The 19,340-nt window shown below is 36.0% G+C and overlaps 1 protein-coding gene across 3 annotated transcripts in view; it reads right to left on the reverse strand.

The window, feature by feature from the left end:
- PLPPR5 (phospholipid phosphatase related 5) overlaps positions 1-19,340 on the reverse strand; it is a 126,998-nt gene that overhangs the window by 73,861 nt on the left and 33,797 nt on the right. The window lies entirely within an intron of this gene.

Consider the following 19,340-nt stretch of genomic DNA (forward strand, 5'->3'; position numbering starts at 1 on the left):
TTACATGACATTTTATGTGTAATTTATGTGCTAGAAACTCAGACCAGGAAGCAGATGCCAATTCTGGATAATGCTTATACATCACTACTGCAATGCTGTTCATCATGAATCTTCCCCACCCACATGTTTATTTTTTTGTTTTTTTTTTTTTTTTGTATTGTATGGGTAGCAGTATTTACATGACATTTTATGTGTAATTTATGTGCTAGAAACTCAGACCAGGAAGCAGATGCCAATTCTGGATAATGCTTATACAAATATGTTTACATTCTTCTGGACAGCAAATGAATGCATTGACTGAAGGAGTACCGTAATCTGTGATGTATAAAGTTGATACTAAATTCACAGAATTATTGACAGAGTCATTAATTAATTTCGGTACTCCAAAACAGAAGTTTATCTACTTGGAATTGTATGATTTTCCTACATTTAAATAAATATAGAAAGACAACATGTCTACTTGGGATTGATATTTTTAGTTAAGTAGGCAAAACCCATAATGTTTTTATTTCATTATTTTTTATTCTTTTACTGCCACTGCCATATTGTTTATGACGGTGCAGAAGTGTTTGCAGCAGACTGGTTTAGCAATGTTTACGAAGGCTGCATTCTTTTTGGCTCCAAGTTTAAAGCCAATGCAAAAACCATGAGCTCATAGCAAAGCAGCCTCCCAGACTCTGGCATTTCATGGTCAGCGACTTATAAGTCATCAGTCATAGCTATTCACAAGAAAAGTGAGTGCCCTTACTGACATCCTTGCCCAATGCTTCTCTCCCCCAGGCTTTATTGGCAATTTTACTGGCTTCCAATCTTCATGCAGGTCTAATGTTCCGCATTTTACTTCAGTATGACAAACAGGGAGATCACTAAATATGATTCTCATGTTTAATTATCTCCTTCAGTTTCTGAATAAGTGATGAGTACTTCCATGTTGATTCAGAAAACTGAAGTAGATCAGTAAACACTAGAGTCGTATTTAAAATCTTCTTCAGTTTCTGAATGAACACGGAAGTACTCAGTATTGAGCATTGCCACGTTTAATGTTAGCAAGTGATATTGAGTGCCCTCCAGGTGACGGTACTTAAAAAGACGTTAAAAATTTAGGGTCTGTTTATAAAGCACTAAATCTGACATTTACCAAATATTATATGTGAAGGATCTATCACTGCCATTGAAAACAAAAAGGACATGGAAGATTCTCCACCAGAGAAAGTCGGCTGAATGTCATATTCACCTTTTTAAAATTAACCCCTATATTTTTAAAATGCATCTATCTACACACTTATACACAGTCACAGTTTTGTGTACCTTCAATTTTTACCATTTTGTAGAAAAAAGGGTACAATTGAAAATCTAAAACTATTTATTACATAATTTTATCATTTAGATGTATTACTAGTTTTGTAAGTATTGATGTGCGTGTGTGTGTTCTAATAATCATTTTTGTATATTATTTAACAAAATAATATTTTATTTTTCATAATAATGTGAATCACTGTCACAGTACATATACAATCAGCAGGACCATTTTTTATTCAATCAGTGCTGTGATTGGAAAATTTGTTTAGATGAACAGCAAAGAGTATTTAACATTACAGAGTAAGCCAATGTAATTGTGACTTACTTCAAATAGCCTCAAATTATAACATGGATAAAGGATAACCACACAAATTTGACTGATTTATTTAAAAAAAAGAAGAAATACACATTTATTATTAAACAGAAATTATTCTTAAAAATGATACCATGTGAACAAAAAGTCTGTATGACCCTTTTCCATGAAAATGATCAAACATTTTCCATTTTGTCTTACTTGGCTTATTCAACACATACAGCAGATTAAAATGAATTCCTATTACATACATACAGTACTTGCAAATGTTTACTGTTTAGTAGTGCAGGACAATGGCACTGTTATTTTCTTATATCTACAGACCTTGCCTTTATAACATAAAAATGTATTCTTTGTCTAGATGCAGTATTAAACTGCTCCAATCACTACAAGTAGGCCGCAAACAACATTCTTTTAAAAGACGGAGCTGTGTCAACACACTTTTCTGTAAACAACATATCCTTTGGGATCTTTGTATTGCAATTGATTTTTTAAGTACAATTCTTTAAGAAAAATATTATCATGACAATACAATATAGCAAGCAAGTAAAAATATAGAGAAAATCACAACAAGCTTTCTTTTAGATAATTTTACAATAACAACTGAAACTCACTACTTGAGAATATTGGTAGTGATATATAACAGCAGAACTGTAAAGCATGGGGTCAGGAGAAATGTACATGCTACTCTCAAGTCCAATGCGTGATGTGTCCTATACAGGAACGCCTTCTCCCATATATATTCATAATATATCAAATAAAAAAACAAAAATGGTTTACCCTAAGACCTGAGGGATTTTTTTGGATCCAATAAATTATACTTATATATCCAATATATTCACATGCTACTCTCAAGTCCAATGCGTGATGTGTCCTATACAGGAACGCCTTCTCCCATATATATTCATAATATATCAAATAGAAAAACAAAAATGGGTTACCCTAAGACCTGAGGGATTTTTTTGGATCCAATAAATTATACTTATATATCCAATATATTCACAAGCTTTATTAATGTACATGTTTAAAACAAGTATTAAACAGGAATATCATCTAAACACACTGGGCCTAATTTATTAAAGCTCCCAAAAACTGGAGAAGAGAGACATAGGAAACCCTGGGTGATCCAGAAAACCTATAATGCATTTCCTAAAGATCATTTGCTATTAGGCACTTGCTTTTCTGGACAAGATCCATTCTAGGTTTGCTGGATCAACCAGGTTCTCCCATGATAGTCTATCCTCTCCATCCATAGGGAGCTTTAAAAAATCAGGCCAGCAGTGTAAGTTGCAGTTCACAAGATGCCCCATTGCAGTACGAGGAACTTGTAATGAGTAAATACACTTTGTACTTTGGTAGTGATAATTTTTGCGTGGAATTACAAAATTTACAACACCCCAATCTGTTTCAAAGCTGAGCTCAACTTTAAACATAGCTCATTCCATCTCAAGTCACTCTTCAGACCTTCTTCACACACTTCAAGCCCCAGCTTATATACACCTAGACTTCGCTGCAGGATTCTGGGAATGCACAGGTTCAAATTCTCTGAAAAGTCTCTCCATCAATGTGCAAGAATGCATTCTTATAGAATTTGGGTTATTTAGTTTTCTAATAATCTTATGAGCAGGCCCAATAACCTCAATTGGTAGACGAGCTCTGCAAAATCTGGGGTGAAAAGTGAGCATTTCTTACATTTTTCATCAAATATCTTTTTAAGCATCACTCATTGTTTTATCCGGGGAGCTGAACATAACTAAACTTTGCATTTTTAGGTAATGACCTTCTTAAAACATAACTAAACTTAATTATTAAAAACTGTGAGAAGGAAGGTTCCTTTATTGCAGAAGAGGCAGGTAAAAGTATAATGATGTAATTACACAAGTGTGCATGGAAGTTCATTCATTCCTAACCTCATCACACGCACGGTTACAAGACTTCTCTAGAGCTGCTCCAACTCTCTGGAATGGTCTTCCTCGTCCTATTCGGCTTGCTCCTACTTTCTGCTCATTTTAAAGAGCGCTCAAAACCCATTTTTTCAAACTTGCCTACACGTCTTCTTCTGTCAATTGAAACCACCACTACTTCCCACCACTACATATCTCCCACCCTATTGTGTGTGAAATTCCCCCACCTACTAGATTGTAAGCTCTTTGGGGCAGGGTCCTCTCCTCCTGTGTCACTGTCTGTATTATTCTGTCATTTGCAATCCCTATTGATTGTACAGCGCTGCGTAATATGTTGGCGCTATATAAATCCCGTTTATTAATAATAATAATAATAATAAATAAATAATAAAATTCCTGGCATCTGTGGGTATACCAGGATACCAGGCATCGTGCACTGAGCTGTACATGCACATTGAAAGAAAGACTAAGAAAAGGCAGGTAAGATTTCCATACTGAAGAAGGGACATCACATGTCAATTGCAATAATGAACCTGTCTGCTGACATTTTTTTCTAAAATAATATTAGCTACACTTTAAACTTCTCAGAATACTTTATTTATAGCAGTATGAAGAAGTGCACAAAATGCAAAGTTAGACTTATTTTAGCTTTACTCTTGCCTGTTTTAAATACCTGAACTGAGCTTATTTGAGGTTTATTATGACAAACTGTTGTAGAAGAGTATTCCACCAAAATAAATAAATAAATCAAAATGAAACACTCAACTAAGACTCATCCAATTGTGCTCGGGAACACCTTTATTGCTATTTCTGGATCTCCAACAACTAGCAACATGCAGAAGTTTCTAATGTCACCACTGTGACAGCTTTTCACTGCACAGTGCATAAAAAGACAGAATTGAGATGTTTCACAGAAGAACTTCAGGTGAGGGTTTGGAAATTCTTTTGAAACATTCAAGCTGTCAGTGTTATATGTAGAGCCTTATTGACACAATTATTATTAAGCTAGCAATTAACTGTGGTATAAATATTCCTACCGGAAATGCTATTATATATCTGAATACAAGTATAGGTTCAAACTAGACGTTCACAACCACCTGCTAATAAGAAAAATGGCCAGGCGGAGTAAATCTCCCCAAAATGTAGCCAGATATATAAACCTAGCAAAGATACTGCGATGGATCACCCAGCTTCACTGATGGAAGTGTATCTTCTCCAGCCTTGGAGAGCTTTATTAAATCAGGCCCATTAACTCATTCTATCCCTATAGCTGAGAGTTAAGATTTAAATACAAAAAAATAATTGTGTACACACTGAAAACTTTAGGAAAAGAATAAACTGTAAGACTTCTATGAAAAAAAATTAAATATGTTTGTTATTTCCTATTGCCAGTCCAAAACATAGCCATTTAGAAAAAAAGGCACACAAGTGTGACTTTGGGTCACTATAGTGTCCACCCCCTCAGATTTTAAACTGTACAAATAAGCCTCGTTAAGTACTAATAACAGTCTTTAAGTGGTTTCCTTCTGCAGAAATGATCAGAAATGTTTAGAAATCAACAGAACATAAACAATTGTGACAATCACAATTATACCAACATTGAAGAAGTCCTGACCTAATATTCTGTTTACAGACATACACAAACAACAGTCACTGCTTAATACATATGTGGCATAGAAACACATGGGCTGAAATCTGTGTACGTCACTTAGGCTTTATTTGTATCAATGAAATAGCATGGTTGATCTGTATAAACTCCATCTTTATTGTGGGGAGCCATATTACATAAAAATATTGATTTAAAGAGCAGTAGGATTAACAACTAAGTATGAAAATGTCTGACCAAACAATTGCACATTGTAGAAGATGTTCCCTATCAACAGAAGTTTCTTAATGTGAGCCACATGAAAATTGAAGTGACATCAATGCTTCTACTTACCCTGAGCAGAAGTTGGCTCTATCAACTATACCAATAATACCACCTCCCCAATGACATTGGCATTGGATGCAAACGCAGTTTGGTGGGATATAAATCTACTTGGCTCTGTAAGCAAGGCCTACATCTGGCTGTTCCTAGGGTGAAGTATGTTTACCAGCTCACCATAGAAATTCAGCAGTAGACGCCATCAATTGTAACCCTAATACTAGCTCCCCAATGACATTGGCATTATATACAAACACAATTAGGTGGGATATCAGTCCACGTGGCTGTGTAAGAAAGGGTAAATCTTTCTCCAGCTGGTTGTACCTGGGGTAAACTATGCCCACCACCTTGCCATAGGAATGCCACGGTTCTTTTTAACTGTCAACCTAATAAGCCTTAGAAAGATTGTGTCTGAAAACATATCCCCCCTATAAACACCTCTTCTGAATAGATTCAGTTCAGCTAATCTCTCCTTGAGTGAGAATTTAAAAGGATTTACAGGTCATCGATTTACAGTTAAAAAGGAAATCTGCCCCTAAAATAATTGCCCCCAGTCTGGCATGTTAAGTGGTACTTAATGGTGAGGACCAATAACCATTTTCTTATATTTGTGTACCCAACAAGCATGTTTATAGTCATATGTACTTACATATGGGTGTTGGGGACATAAAATTCTTACATCCTTGACAGCATGTAAACTAGGTCCATTTTGGCCTGATTTGATAAAGCTGTCTAAGACTGAAGAAGATATACTATCACGGAAAAACCTGGGTGATTCGTTCAACCTAAAATGGATTTCCTAAAAATCATTTGCTATTAGTTGGCAAATGTTTTCAATACTGGACCAGATCTAGTCAAGGTTTGCTGGACCACCAAGTTATAGTCTACCTTTTTCCATTTATGGAGCGTTTTTATAAATTAGACCCTTTGAGTTTGTTGAATATACTATTTAACGTGTTTTGTTATATATTTTCGAAAGGAGCATACTAAAAGTTGTGGATGCTAACTTCCTTGTGAGGTGATACTTTACTACGCATGCTCCATTTGTGCTATTATGATATCATTTACATTGTTTTCAATTGTCTTTGAGGGCAGCCGAACCTACTTTATTTATGGTATGGAGAAGAGGAAGGGGGTAAATTCCTGCAATCCTGTACTAGGATGACAACTCTGCTCTCCATAGATAACTGTATAGTTAACTTATGTAGTCACCATCTTTATATATATATATATATATATATATATATATATATACACAATATTTCATTTAATTTTAATTTTATTTTTTTAGTTTATCATTTTTAAACAGACTAAACCTCAGCTAGACACAAATCTTAGGTCATTAGATAAAACAATCACTTATTTTCCAAGGATCATAGTCAGGTAAGAATTGTTTCTTCATGAAGTACCTGAGATAACCTGGCACTGCGATGTACCCATGGCCCTTTTCTCATTAGGAAGTGTGGTTGCTGGGCAACCACCCAAACACTTCCCACTACGTTATTAGAATAGACAATATTGGTGGGGTATTTTGTTTAATCATGTAAAACTTATATGGAGGTTAAGTGACCCCTGACCATGCTGCTAGTGATAAAAGGGCGACTTATGCAAAGCATGAAAAGCTAAAGCAAAGCTGGTTTTACTATTAAGTAACTAGACCACTAGTATAGCCACATTCCTGCAACATTTGATGAGGAAAGGGGGGCCTATTCTTAGTGAAATGTAATGTATGTATCACTTTCTAGGTTATTAGGACTTACTAATATCACAGTTGTAATTTGTTGAAATTATAAAGAACCTCATTCCTTTCAATTCCTTACAATCTTTCATCATTAAATCTGCAGGTTTAGAGCTGTTTCAGGGTCAAGCAATCCAAGAGTGGCTCCCCACAATTGTCCCCTTCATGCAGCTTTCACATTTGATTCACACATTTTTCAAACTGAATTGAAATAAAAATACACCGGTTTAGACTTATGGTGAGTCTGGGCCCTAAAGAAAAAAATACCAGATCTTTTGAATGCAGACAAATGCATATACTTTACTGAGGCTTAGTTCTAGGGATGAGCGGGAATGCCCCTGGCATTCTCAAGAAAACTTGAAGTTCCGATGGGTCTGCGAAATTTCGGTGAAATTTTGCGAAACCATCAGAAATCAGTATAGGAGGATTATCGGGGCTGCATTAATAAATACAGCCATGGGAATCCTCCTGTCAGTGAGCGGTGCCTGGGCACTACAGGTCAGAAAGAGGGCAAGCCATTCAAAAATGCAGCCGCGATACTACTCCTCTCAGAGTGAGTCATGCGGCTTGCGTTTCTGAATAAACACAGCCGTGCGAAAAATCAGAGGAGTTTTCCCACGCTGCATTCATTCATGAGCAGCCAGCCCCAAGACTCACACTGTGTTCCTGGATAGAGAAACCTTATCCCCTGATTACTGTTGTCGCCTTGTAGTATGTGTTCCTGGATACAGTTTCCCTATCCAGGAACACAGGACTCCTGTGTTCTTGGATAGAGAAACTCTATCCAATAACACATACAACTAGTAAAGGGCTGCAAGAGTCAGCTCTGCTCACCTGATTGGTCTTGCAGGTCCCAAAAATTCAGTCTCGCCAGACGAATTTACAAAGGCCGTTCTCGCCTACATGTTTGGTAAGTGGGAACGGCCCAATTCACCGCAAGACTGAATTTAATAAATTTGCTCACTCATCCCTAGTTAGTTCACATGAAAGAAAGGCCCGGAGCCAATAAGGAAACGAATAGATGCAGAAGCTGCTCCACAGGGTGACAAGGATTTCCCAAGAAAAGGAAGGGTTAAGGAAAATGCTAGAAGGAGAAGTGGGGTGTGAGATAATTGGTAGGTGGGCAAGGAAAAGGAGGGGGTCAGGGAGAGGTTAAAAAGGTCCATTTTTGTGTTGGAAGCATGCTACAGGGGAGTGATTTGTTGGTAGGTCTTTCCCAGGTAGCTCTTAGGAACTTACACTTTGCCAGCTGTTACCTCTACCAAGATCATTTAAAATGAATGAGTGTCCAGATGATTTTGATTCAGAGCCGCAGACCATGTCCCCCGTATGGATCGCAGGCTCAGGGCGGTGGACAGGTTGTATCTCTGGACATAACCCGCTCACACTCCCATCACAGACCTGCAATGGAAGAGTGGGCAAATTCTGTCATTATGACGTCACTCTAGGGGAAGTTTCTTCCTTGTATTTAGGGGTCCGTAGGTTCAAATACTTACCTAGGTTGAGCAAGTGGTAACTGCACTGCTAGTTCACAGCCCACTTGATCTAGTCACATATCCCTTCATACAAGGGGTGGGGAAACAAAGGAAAGATAACTGTATCCTCAAAAAAATGGGGAGATTAAAGTAAACTTGTTGGTTTGCTTAGAATGGACACATCAGAACGTGCATGTAAACCCCCCTTTAACCTTCTGCAAGAAGTTAATTTTTGAAATACCTTTTTTTTAATTTTATGTTCTTTGCCCTACATGGTCCGTTATTCTGCAGCAACGACATATTTTCATTGAGAAAAGGTATCTTGACGTTTTTATTCTTGATATACAAGAATTTATATAAAACAACTTTTCTTAGAATGAACTTTATACAGCTGTTCCTCAGCATGATCTAGACAGTTGGCAATATTGTGGAGGGAAGATCAGCCCTGTACCCAAGAAAAAGGAAGTCCAAACTACTATCAAGATTACCAGGTATTTTACCTTTACGGCAAACATTATACAAAATTGGTGTCTATCATACAGAAATAAGTTTTGGGTTTACTGAGAGTTTGAGGACTAAGTTGTTTGACTTTATTGCTGTATTGATAACTCTCAAAGAAAATGCCATCGTAGACTAAGGCTGGAGATGTATTGACAGCTGCATTAATTAGATTTTGACAAGTGTCTCTAGTGAGCTGTTCTAGTCAGCAAAACTGAAAGAAATATGGATTTTTCATGACACCATTTCATTATCAACTCAATAGACATATTCTAAGGTCCACTTATAAAAGTTTAATAGACTTCTGTTTGAAGTCTCTTATATTCTTATTATTTTAATAATTCTTATCACTTTCATGTATTTAGATGTTTGCTTGGAGTTCAGCTGTTAACATATATTTATCTATATATATATATTTCAAAATTTCATTAATTTATACAATATAGTAAGTCCATATATATTTTTTAAAAATAGTTCACATTTTTTATAGAATTAAATTTTCCCGTTATTTTTGTATTGCCTTGGTAAGATTAGGTGGGAGTGGTGTGGGTAATTCATTTTTGGAAATATACTGTATAGTAAAATGTGTCAAAACAGGTGCTAAGAAAACCAACAACAGCAATGATCAGTGACCTCCATCATTTCGCATAAGATAATTTAGAGGAGGTTTGATAAAATATTAAGATCAATATTGCATATTGTTATTAATATGAACAACTTTTTTTAAGTTATATATATATAAATATGTTAATTTATATATGTATCTAATAATTCATAATTTGTATTCATAGATCTCACTGATAATTCCTGAAGAAGCGGACCAAAGTCCAGGAAACGCGTCAAATATGATATATGTGAGATTATTGTAATGAGTTTTAGGATGTTTTGACTATTTGATGTAATTTTCGGAGACCCCTGTTAGTAATAGGAGGCATTATGTTATTTTAAGAAAAAAATGTATATTAAGTATAAATAAAAGTTACATTTTTTCTTTTTAAAATTGTTGCCTAAAAAGTCTCTTTCTTTCCATGGCTTTTGATTTGACCTTCATCAATTGTTATAAACTAAGGACTACTCCACTCTGGCTAGTCAATATCAACTTTAATACTTTCAATAATCATAGCAGAAAAAAGTATCAGTACACTTTGCAGCTCACTATGTCCATCTCTGCATCTTTTGTATCCTAAGGTTCTAAATTAAAGTTGTCCTTTTAGGTCTCCCCTGTTAAAAGGGTTCTAGCACGTTAGCCCACAGCTTATCAAATTCAGTTACTTGCTTCAAAAAAGGCATGGTAGGCTTCAACACTATCCTCCAAGAAAAATGTTTAGAAATGCACCAACTTTCCAGGTGTAAAAGGACATGGTAAGATCGGTAGACATTATTTCCTGTTTTCCATGCAACGATATGTCTGCCACTGGTTACAGAAGACTGGAAGAGACTTTGGGCTTCCACTTCTGGCACCCCCAGGATAAGTCTTTCTCGCTAAGAAGAGGAATTACACAGTACAGGTTTAAAGTAATAAAAAAGTAAATATGGACAATACTGGGGAATAATGAGTAATGAATATTTGTACTTTAAGGTGCTGACTTCACCTTTAATATTTTATCCCATGAGTTTAGAGCCTAACAAAGTTAAACATCTGCCTCTGTTTACCTGAACAGTCCTCAAACCAAGCAAAAGCAATAAAGGTTAAAAATTCAAAGAAATGCAGAACTTTTAATAAATAGTAACAATAAAAAAATAATATTTCAGTTGTACACACCACCATGGCAATGAATTAGTCATTAACTCTAATTATTATCACTACTTGTCTAATATCATCAATGTAAAAAACAAATGCATTAGTGGAATGGCAATGTTAATATTTTCCATGTATGTTTTATTTATTGTTTAAAATATATTTATATTGGTACATTAAGACTTATTGTTCCTCCGTCCTTAGTGGATTTACATTTTAAATTTGAACATGCAAAGCTTGAATCTATCATTACCAGAAAATTCTTGCCCCTGAGTTTCTGTATTAGCCTCAGCTGTTATCATGTAACCTCCTGCACAAAATTCTAAGCCCGGCTGGGGGATCTGTAACTATTTCTTGCAGAAGCCAGCACCTCGGGGGTTTGTTACAATCACATCTACATAACTATAAGTGACCTCATGCCCCTCTCAGTATTGTGTTTTTATTTATGAATCTGCTTTCCAGTACACTAAACAGGCAGCTCTTGTTTCCCTCAAGCAGACAACCGTAAAGAACATTCAGTAGAACATTCAGCTATTTCAGTAAATTCATTCGCTACATGGCTGACACAAAATTGCTAAATGAACAATAACCTATATATTGTGTTCACATTTGACAAAAGCATTGAGTTGAATGTCTACCTGATCTAGGTTTATCTCCCTACAATGTCAATTTCCACATATTTATTTAGGTAGAGTTAAAATAAACTGCTCCACCTCCCATCTGGCAGTAAAGAGGGTATATTTAAATGTAAAACCATACCAATGCAAATGATTTAAACTGACCAAAGTGTTTTATTACTCTGGTTTGGACCCACAAGTTAAAGGTAAGGGAGCCTAAACAAGACATTCAGTTATAATAGGAAATCCTAAGTACAATATCAAATCCCATCCACAAAGAACTCAATGCTACTGACTATACTTTCTGATCAAAGCACCCAATAACTTCTGAGTCACCCAATTACTCCCTATGGGCTGATATTATGCTACCCATAGCTAAGCAAACAATATTTGACAAACTATATCTGTAATATCCTTTATAATGCATGTAGCCTAATATTTTTTCTATAAGTACTTACCTAGTAATTAGGCAATAGACATGTGACCAGCTAAAAGGGACAGCTGGGAACACTGGATTTGCTAAAATGCTGAACAGTTTTTATTACCCAATTCTTATACCATTTTTCAGTCTAAAATTAGACTAGTGTAACTTTTAACATCTGATGTGCCTAAATATTAAAAAAATGCCTTACCTCTACCTAGTATTGTATAGATCAGAGGCATTATAGAAAGGAAAACATCCATAAAAGTAATTTATGTCTACTAGTTTAAATCATGAAGCTAAACCCTAGGCAAACATTTTTATTTTTGGGGGGTCTAAATTAGATTGGAGAATGGTTAGAACAGTTGCTAATTTTTAAACTGTGTTTCTACTTTGGAAACGTTTCCCTTTACTGTCTGTTTTGTCTGATGGACAAAACAGGACAGGGAGTGGAAATTTTCGCTAAAAGTATATGGAGACACAGATAGCAAATGAAAACCAGAAAAAAATTGTACTATATATTTCCACATTAGAAAGATTTCACCTGTTTTGTTTGACATCTGTTAAAAATATAAATTGCCGTATTTCCCCAAGTATATGACGCACCTTAATTTTAGGATCCGAAATTTGGAAAAAAATAATTTTAATACATAAAATTATTGAACTCATGTTTTATTCATCATAGAATCCATACAGCTCCTCATCACTGTCAAAACTCTCATCCATATGATAGTTTTTTAGCTTGTCCTCATCTGTGTCTGATGACGATTACTGTCTTCATATATTGCCTCATCCTCAGTTCCATCTATGGCATTTGAAATGCCACACTACTTAAATGACTTGACAATGATCTCAATCTTCACATTATCCCAGGATCTTTTTACCCAGGTACAAACCAGTAAGTTCACTTTTCCTGCTGGTGTCAAATTGTCCCCAGAGGACTTCATCCACTGGTTCCATTCACGCAAAAACAACAAGTGTGAAAAAGCAGGACATGCAAGTAAAGAAAATTCAACTACCATTGTATAAGACGCACCCTGATTTTAGACCCCAAATTTTTCAAAAATATATGTTTGTATGTTGTAAAGCAGGTTCAAGATACAAGACCCAATATAGTCACGCCTTGCAGATTGATCAGGTAGATAGGAAGAGACAGATGGCTTCCCTTATGCAAGAGCTAAAATAGCAGTTCAGGAGAAAAGCAAAATGATGAAAAACCAAAATGATGGGACAGTGAGGAAGACTAGAACTTTGAACTAGAACTTTAATCTACATGGACTAATAAATATGTATTTGTTCAGTATTACACAGGAAATTCATTGGAGAAGTGGGTTTTATTTTTTGGCTAGCATGTGGAAGGTCCTCTTTAATGTACTAAACCTTCTCATAAGCACACAGCTGGTCAGACAAAACCTTATGTTCCAAAAGGCATGAACTTTCCTTCCAATACCACTGCAAAAGGAGTTCAAAATTATTTTTTTCTTCATGCAAAGCAACACATACATGCAAAAAACAAAAACATTTTATTATGGTGCTGATTATGATACCACAATGAGCATTATAAGTTTCAGGCATGATCTGTCCCTCTGGTCTCTCTAATTAAAGCTATTTTTGGCTTGTTGGTAATGTATGCTCATAAAACACTTCTGGGTCATTTGTGTTTTTCAAAACTATAGCTTGCACACTCCCTGCAATCAGAAATTATGTTCAAAGACAACATTCACTTCAGGTAAAGCTTTACCATTAAAATAAGGAGATTTCAATAGATACACATAAGGAAGAATCATAAAAAAAATAAATAAATTAAAGCTTGCAGGGTGGAGCTAATGGCTTTGTCTAGCATTCTCGCCTTGGCAGTGCTGGAGGTCCTGGAGTCGAATCCTGGCTAGGAAGCTATATGCAGGGATTTTGCATGTCCTCCCTATGAATCTTTTGAGAGTGACAGTTTCTCCCATACCACCTCCTAACATGCAGTTAGGTTAATTGGCTCCCACAGATACTGTCTATGGTACGTGAAATGGAGTTGTTGGCTGCTTCTGGGAGGCAGCAAACTGCTTCTGCAGGTCCAAGAGCAGTAAACCCCATTGCAGATAGCCAGAATTGCACGCGGCTGCTGCTGCTGCCAAATGGATCTTTAGTGGCTTGTCACTTTTGAGAAGCTCATAGTGATGGGCCACAGCCGTGTGCAAAAAAGGGTTCCCATCTGTAACCATTTATTTGAAATTGTGTGTGAAATGGCCCTAAGCCACTGTCAGTAGCTGGGCACATGTGTGAGAAGAATATTGATAATTAAATAATAATATAAAGTGTGCTGTTGCAGCAGCACTTCCCTGATAATCACATTTGTTAACATTTTATTAAAAAAAACTAAACATTTTCTTTGCTCTTTTACATTGTAGGGTCAGCTGCAGGTGGTGATGCAAAAAATACAGATATCCATGTCAGTGCATAGACTACCCATTGCCACTGCAGGAAGAAGGGGTTGAAAGATACAGGGCATCTTTTAACCTGTAAGAGAAGCAATAGACCAATTTGCAGTAGTAGAACTTGAGAATAGAAAAGATGAGTACTGTTTTGGGACTTTGTTTCTTTATTTTTTAGCCACAGTAAGATATTTTTGTAAAATAAACATTTTAATGGAATTTGACTTCGTTGTAAAAATGCACAAAGCGTTCATGTGAAATATTCTGATAGTTTTCACACTTTCACACAGCTTACCATTATTTACAACAAAATTCGCACCAAGCTTTTTCACCAAAAGACACACGGGAGTGTAAAACGTTTAGCAAATGTATTATTTTATATGCTCTGTTCTACCCATAAATCCTGACCAGACCAAATATTAGATGCACTAAATTCTATTATCAGTACTTGTAGTTTTGCAAATGGCTCCATGGGTTCAGCAGATATTAAACTGTATTAATGTTATAACAAAGCGGTTTGTTTTAGTTAAGATCAATGACACTTTTAATATCAATAAATTATATCTTTTTTATTCCTTTCTTCATAGCTGGATAGCTGAGTGAAACATGACAGCTCCTTGATATTAAAAATTTTATAAAATCAGAAAATGACCTTTAGTCAACATAAAAAGGTTTTTATTTGGCAGATCAAAACTTCAACTTGTTAAAGGAAAATTAGCCTTTTTTTTCTTGACTTTTCTTTTCCTTCCTATTCATTTTTTTTAAAAGTCCATAGCTTGTATAGACATTTAAAATGGATTTTTTATAATTAGGTAATTTTCAATATACTATATGACTGCAGGTTTTAAAGAGAAACTTTAATGGATGTATGAAAATTGTATTTTAAAAAGTATATTGGTCATCTGTTTTTGTAGTGCTTGTATATATGCGCCTATGATATCAAAAAACAATGATTACTTATTAAGCGAATCTATGTTAATGAATTCACTAAGAATTATTGGTTATTCAGAGAACACAAGAAACTGTTACTTGTTTGTTTTGTTCCTAATTTACAATTTGGACAGAGCCCACAGGACAGAGGAGAAAAAAAGAGAGAAGAAGTTTTTTTACTGCTGTTTGTATGTTTCTAAAGTTTTGTAAATCTGCATTATTAATGGGTAGAACTCATAACCATGTGTATTATACTTGAAGTAAAACTAAAAGGCAACATATTTTTAGATTGTCCTGGTCACCAATGTCACTGGTAATAAAAGAAGAAGAGTAAACCCAAAAATGTAGTTGCTTCCAGAACAGGAATAAAAGGTATAATGGGGACAAGGTTTGCTTCCAATTGGAAAGGTAAAAAAAAATCTGGGAAAGGACTTTAAAGCTTTAAAAAATATATATTTTTTTTATAATTATAATTTCCGCTTCTTAAGTAAATCAGCCTCATTTTCTCACTGTTGAGTCTACAGCACTGAAAATGAGGAAGAAAGCTAACTATTGGAAAACAGAAAGCAAAACAAAAAAACTGGTTGAAACCTCCTATCTAAAATAAGGAAAAATGGCTTTAGATGTACTTTAGGTAGGTCAAGTATCAATGTGCCAATAGGTAAGAAAAAATAGACTAACATTTGAAATATTGACAATCAGGTCCATAGAAAACAGGACCAACACAGTACAGTCCCTACTTGCTAAACAGTTGCCAGGTTCTACACTTTATTTTCTTAACTCTTAATGGCCTTTCCTTTAAGACTTGTAATTATAATTGCTAAAGCTCAGTAGAAAATTAAATGCCTTATATATTATTGTTAATAGGGCGGGTTTAACATTCCATTTGTAATTCCACGGGTAATACAACTGTAGGTAGTTTTCAGTAACAGCTGTAAATGTATCTGCAAATCTTATGGGGCCTATCCAATTGTAAATAACTGTTATTTGCATTCCATTCCATTGCCTCCCAGTGCTGGAGCTCCCCACTATTTATCAGAAATTGCAGTTTACTGTCACGGCAGTCCATGAATTCTGGTGAGAACCAGTCGGCAAAAACAGGACATTTTTCCTCCTTCGAAAAATTAGGATAAATGATTTTATGACATTTCCCTGCAGGAATAGATACAGGATAAAAAGGTATAGATTATAGCACTGCTGTAGAAAAGAAACTGGTATTCTGAGCGTGAAGAACTCAATAATTCAGAACTCAAGTTAAAATAAAAATGGCCAACCTAATATATTACGGGATTCTGATGAGATTCTGTGCATTTAATATGCTTCTTTCCCTGAGATTCTTGCTCTGGATTAATTTCCAGTAGGTATGCTTTTCTCCAGTTTTATTGCAGGGGAGAAGAAAAGGCAATTGTGTACAACGGCTAATTAGTGTCTAGTACAAGCAAAAACAAAAAATATTTTAGTCATTTAAGTTATTTGCTTTATGGGGCTCAGACTGTGGAGCAGGATATTTTCGTAATCCAAAAAAGCACAGATATGTGTGTACAGAATTTGTAGTATCCTGGGTAAGGGTTTAGTGGGGTGGGCACTGGTGGGAATGCCATGCCCTCACTTTTTTCAAGAATGGGCATGTGTGCCCACTCTTATTTTGCTAAGAATTCATTGGTGGTCCACAGCTCTGGCCGGTCCTTTCTCCGCAGGGTTAGGAGAAGGACACATAGGCAGGTGTGTAGTGGGGCGGCCACGTTTACTGTGCCTCCGCTTTTTTTTTTTTTTTCAAATACACCCCTGATCCTGGGGCAAACCAGTACTATTGCATTCATAACAGTGGTGATCATCGATTTTATGAAGCATCACCAGCAATTTGCAATTTGTGTGAAAACTACACAGTAATGTGTATTTTTCTACCTAATTTTGGTTATGCCTACTAATAATCCTTGACAGAAATATTAGACCTGATTTATTAAACCTCTCCAAGACTGGATACACTTTCATCAGTGAAGCCTAATGATCAAGTAAACCTAAAATGGATCTGTGTCTCCTCTCTAGCCTTGAAGAGGTTTCATAAATCAGGGCCATTGACCTTTTTTCCTGCTTCATCCATCTGTGCCAAAATTTGGCAGTTTTTTTTCTCTTCTTTAGCATTTTAGTAATACTTTTTATTGGCTACATTAGGTTATAAAACATGCAAGCTTTGGAGATGACTTATATACCATTTTATTAAGCCTGAGGATGGATTCTAGGCCATCCAAAAAGCTTTTTTGACTAATTTCAGTTATCACTTGAACTTCAAACTTTCTACATTATTATTGGACAACACAATACAGTACTCTACTAAAATGTCCATCCACATAAAGTATGTACCCTGCCAATGGTTTCAGTTCGCTTGTATATAAGTTCTTGAATAGTGTCTGCAGGAGTTTCATCATGGGTAAAATGTTTTTCTCCTTTAGTTTTCAAAAACTAGGCTAAGAGTACTCTAGAGTGAAATGCGTTAAGTCTGAACAGCTTTAAATGGCATCCCAAGAGCAGGCCTGTGAGGAGTGAATGTATTGTATATGACATTTATGTGTCAAAATGGATGCCTGCGAACAGCAAGAAGGGGATCAGGGATGTGAAATGCAATAATGTGTTTCCTGTCAACTCTAATTGAGGATGTGTTGGATTCACACAAAGAATATTAAGTAGCTTTACTAACACAACTAAAGGCTACTCACCTTCTTCATATAATATTGTGGTCATTTCCTTTCTTAAAAACAAATAGTTCCAAATGCACAGGAAAATGGCTGTATCTGACGCTGTTAGCAGAGTCCACCAGATCACTGAGCTTGGCTAACTCTTGGAAACTCTGAATTTTTATCTCTTCAGTAAGAGGGAAAAAACAGAACTTAGGAATTCTGAATTTTTAGCTAATATTGTCTCAATACAAGATCCACGTCTGTTTCTTTCAGATCTGTGCAATATTCCAGCAAGAACTTGCAGGAGATTTCTGCAATAAGGACCAGCTAGGGCTGGTCAACTGCCGTCCTATAGTTTTCTGCTGGTAGCCTTTAGTGGGTGGGCTGGCTGGGTCGCTCTTTCAGCTCTCTACTCTGCACAGCTTCTGTGCAGCACAATGATAATGTCCCTGCTACTTTATTTTGGTTTTATTGGTTTCATTTTAACTACAATTTATTTTAAATTTAAAGTGCACAGGGGTATTTTCCTTGATATGAAAGTCAAATTTTGCCTCATAGGTTAGAATATTTTCCAAACAGCTTTAAGAGCCAGTATAGAGAGAAATGTCTTAGGGTTTGATCAGACAAGTTATGGGGAACAGCAGTTCCCAGAGAGATCTTGGTGGCTGACACCTTGCCAGCTGCCTGGCCACTGTTTCTGAACCACCATTTTAACATTTTACAGTGGACAGCGGTGGGTGGTACTGAACCACTCCCCACTGCCACCATTCATTCTCTATGGGTAGCCATCAATAGCCATCAGTACAATGATCAATATGGCATCTCAAAGGACAGTTCAAAGGTGTGAATAAAACAACAAAACTGAGGTTTTCTCATTTGCCGATTTGCATCTGGGTTCTTCTCTTTAATTTTGTAGGCACTAAGCTGTGCTAAGCCCAATACTAAATATTAGAAGTCATTGATCACATGTCCAGGGTTGTGAAGAAGTGGTACCTGCACCACAAACCCACTGCCAGTATGAACTAGCCCCTAATCATGTTGTATGTCAGATAACTGTGGGCATGTAGCTGGTGACCTCTTTGACTTGGTCTCTGCATGGGTTCTATGACCTAAAGCTAGCTCTTTACATGCATTCTACTGCTTAATCACAAACCTACATCTTCTTTCTCTTCACAATTCGAATGTTCTGGAAATTGGGGTTAAACTGTGCTTCTCTAATTTTAACTTAAAGGAAACTGCTATTTTTTCTATCCTATTTCGGCTACATAAAATAGCACTTTTCAATAGATATACAGCATGGATAAAGCATAGTTTGCATTAATATGCATGGCAAAGAGCCTGTGTCTTTTTATAGCTGGAAGGCTTTGATACTTTGCTTTCTTATC

The sequence above is a fragment of the Pyxicephalus adspersus genome, chromosome 8 (assembly GCF_032062135.1).
Source record: "Pyxicephalus adspersus chromosome 8, UCB_Pads_2.0, whole genome shotgun sequence".
Taxonomy (NCBI): domain Eukaryota; kingdom Metazoa; phylum Chordata; class Amphibia; order Anura; family Pyxicephalidae; genus Pyxicephalus; species Pyxicephalus adspersus.